Below are 3,680 nucleotides of genomic sequence, written 5' to 3'. Positions count from 1 at the left end.
TTTGGCCAAACAGGAGTTTGAGGTGACCCTAACTGTAGGAAGGTTTGATCACTCGATTTGAAAGTGGACCTCTCGTTCATTGGAGGAATCGAGAGGGGATTTTGGTTTTGGTCCTAACTGTAGAAAGGTTTGACCGAATGGAAGGTTTAAGACGATCCTAACTGTAGGAAGGTTTGATCGCTTGATTTGTGGACCTCTCGTTCATTGGGAGAATCGAGAGGGGATTTTGACTGTGGTCCTAACTGTAAGAAGGTTTGACCAATTGGGAACTTTACGTCCAGACTCTAACAGAGAGAGTGTTGAGTGCACAGACACGGTGAGAATTTGAATGGGAGTCCTTATTCATTACATTGCTATGGTTTTGGGAACTTCCCGTTACATAAATCGTCCACCCTCAGTTTCCTCTGCGGAACTGGTTCGGACATTATTATCAGTTACTTAACCGGGTTATCCTTAAGAATATTAGCTTAATATTCTCCAGGAACTTCCCGTCAAAAGTGGGGAAACAGTTTAGACTCATATACCTATTGGAGTATCAGGGAGTAGTTTAACCTCTTATACCGGTCGGAGGATTGAGAAACAGTTTATACTCGTATAGGAAACAGTTTAAACTCATATACCTATTGGAGTATCAGGGAGTAGTTTAACCTCTTATACCGGTCGGAGGATTTGAGAAGCAGTTTATACTCATATACTCTTCGGAGTGTTAAGAAACAGTTTATACTCGTATACTCTTTGGAGTTTTGAGAAGCAGTTTATACTCGTATACTTTTCGGAGTGTTGCCGTTCTCAATTGGCTTACCTTAGCGTTATGACGCCGGCTTCAACCAAGGTCTGAATGCTATTCTTGAGAGTAAAGCAATCCTTGGTGGGATGAACGACCCTCCTGTGGTATGCACAGTACTTTGGGTCCGTAGTGTTGTCAGCTTCCTCCTGATTTGTGATAGGTGGTAGCTTGATCTTGTTACCTTCAAGGAGGGATTCGAAGATGGCTGGAACGTCTTCGTCCTTGAAAGAGTACTCTTTTGGGAGTCTCGGACCCGAAGTCTTTTGCTGCCTTCGTGATTGCTGTTGTGATGCTTGATTAGAACCACCAGTAGCTGCAGGTGCCTTGCCCTTACCACGAGAGGCGAAGTTTGAGTCCAGCGGATTAACCGTCGGTTGGTTCCTCTCGGCCTTCTTCCTTCTAAGGAATCGCTCAGCCTGCTCCCCTCGGACCTTCAGATCCTTCCATGTCTTGGATGGTGCTGTGCCCATTGCTTCCAATACGTCCAGCGAAAGGTTGTTGTGGGAGGGGGGGGGGGTGGGTTATTTGGTGATCGGGTCCCGACAATTCATCGCTTTGTTCCGGAACCTTTTAACGAAGGTGTCGACTAACTCCCCGTCCTTCTGCTTCTCATCGAGCAATGATCCGATAGATATCTCGGTGTCGTCGTCGAAGAAGTTAGCGAGGAATTTCCCAGCTGTTCACGCTACTTGGCTTGAGGCGGCGATACCAATCGAAGGCGGCTCCGCGAAGAGTGCCGACGAATGACCGCACCATCAGAGGCTCATTGCCGGAAATAATACCCAGGTGCGATTTGAAATAAATCAAATGCTGAGTGGGGGAACCCTTCCCATCGAACGACGTGAAGTTGATTAGATTGAACTTCGTCGGATATGGGATCGATTCCCACTCTCTTGGGTATGGACATGGAATGCTTGTTTTCTTCGTCTCTTGAGCGGAGATCAATGTGTTGATTTTGCTCTCGAGATCTTTGATTTTCAAGTCTTCACTTGTATCTTCGTTGGCATCCTCGTTACCACCTCCTGTATTGACAGGAGGGTTATTGGCATTGTGAGCTTCATCCCTATCCGTGTGCTCATCTTCCTGAACAATCTGGTTACGGCGGCTTGGTTCACCTCGCTGGTTCGTCAGTGCCTGTATTTGTTGCTCATGCATCTCTCTCATAGTCTGCATGGCCATCTGCATCTCGAACCTAAAGCTTTCCTGTTGTTTGGCTATGGCATCTTCGAGCATCTTGGCCACTTGTTCGGCGCTTATCATCAGTGACTCGCGGGGTTCCCCCTCACTGGACACTGTGTTATCTGATGCGACTGCGGAGCAGGTATCCGACTCTTCACCTTCTGAAGGTACTCTTGTCCGAACCCTACCATAAGTTCCTCGTGCGATGGCTCCGGACTGCAGACGGGTTACACGCCGGGACGCTTCCAGAAACGATTTGAGATCAATCTGTGTCGATGTCTCTTTGCTGGTCATGTTGGCGGTGACCCTCGGAAATTCTCCGTCTTTAACCACCGTTCTTCTTTGCCGGAAACGCCTATACCTTGGTTTTGGCGTTTCGGTGCCGAGCCTTTCGAACACTGAAATTCTCTCGGGGATTACCTTGATGCAGTTGCATTGAGACAGTACCGCCCGAATGAGCTTTGAACAAGGGCACTGAGTTTCCTGTTCTCGGGGACTCCTCTTTCTGGTTCTGTTCGTACCCCCAGCACGATAGTACAACTCGTCATTTTGACAGTCGGAGTAACCTATCGTGTGCGGGCACGACTTCTCAGGTATAACACTATCACTATCAGATGATAATGTTTCCATCTGAGGTTGGATTGCCTTCTTTGGGTTTTCAAAAGTTACACGCCTCGAAACGTGCCTTTGTGGGCGCGAGTCTTCAGCGTGCTCTTGGACTTCGATGCGCAAGTTGGTGAGCGCAACTGCCTTGAGTTCTTTGTTATACTGGAGGTGACGGTGACCCCCAGCGTGTTGAGTCGTTCTGGGCTTCTTCATCGGGCCCAAACGCTCGTGAACTGGAGCTTTGCCTCTCTCGTCGGGAATTGGACTGAGGCGCTCCAAGACTGGCTTCCTTTTCTGGGATGGTCCTGCGGAATCTCGCGGAGCAGTTGTGGGAATCATCGGCGGTCTGGATTGATTCGCCGGCGGTTGAACTGTCAGGGGCTGCAGTTGCTGCTTTTTGGTCTGAACCGCCGCTTCAGACTTTGGCCTCCAAACTTTGCGAGTTGGTGGCGGCTTCTTAGCTACCTCTTTCTGCAGCTTTCTACGGGCTTCTTCAGCTTGAGCCCGTGCCTGCGCTGATAGTGCGCGGCGCTTGCGAATGCGCTCCTCCAGCGTTGATCGGTTCCGTTTGACACGGACCCATTCCATTGTTGGCGGCTTGGAAGAGGCGCCGTTCATCTGTTGTTGAGGCTGTTTGCCTCTCTTGTTCTTTAGATCCACGTTGTAGCGGATCCCGTCAACTGACTCCATGGCCTTTGCGAATCGTTTCGCAAGGCGTTGACGTTGCCTTTGGTGGGCTCTCTTCGAGAGAGTCACCACGCCCTCTGTGACAGAAGAGTTGGCCAGAGCAGATCTGACCTGGTTGGAAACTGGAGGAATCTCACCCGATGCGACTTTGGCATCAAACGGGGCGAGATCTTCGTTGGTGGCTTCGACTTCTTCATACCAACGAACCTTTCTCCTGGAAGAGAATTTAGACTTCTTGGACTTGCGGGGGGAGGTCGATCTAGACGAGGACAAGTATTCCTCGAACTTAGTTTGGTCGAATTCGTACTCGACCTCCTCCATGACCGGAATTTAAATCCGTGGTTGCGATGCTCCGATCTCGGCAGCGAGATCGGTGGCTCCCACTGTGGTCGCCAGATTGTTCGCGGGAAAATTCGTTGCT

The sequence above is a fragment of the Asparagus officinalis genome, chromosome 4 (assembly GCF_001876935.1).
Source record: "Asparagus officinalis chromosome 4, Aspof.V1, whole genome shotgun sequence".
Taxonomy (NCBI): domain Eukaryota; kingdom Viridiplantae; phylum Streptophyta; class Magnoliopsida; order Asparagales; family Asparagaceae; genus Asparagus; species Asparagus officinalis.
This window is presented reverse-complemented; position numbering follows the sequence as displayed.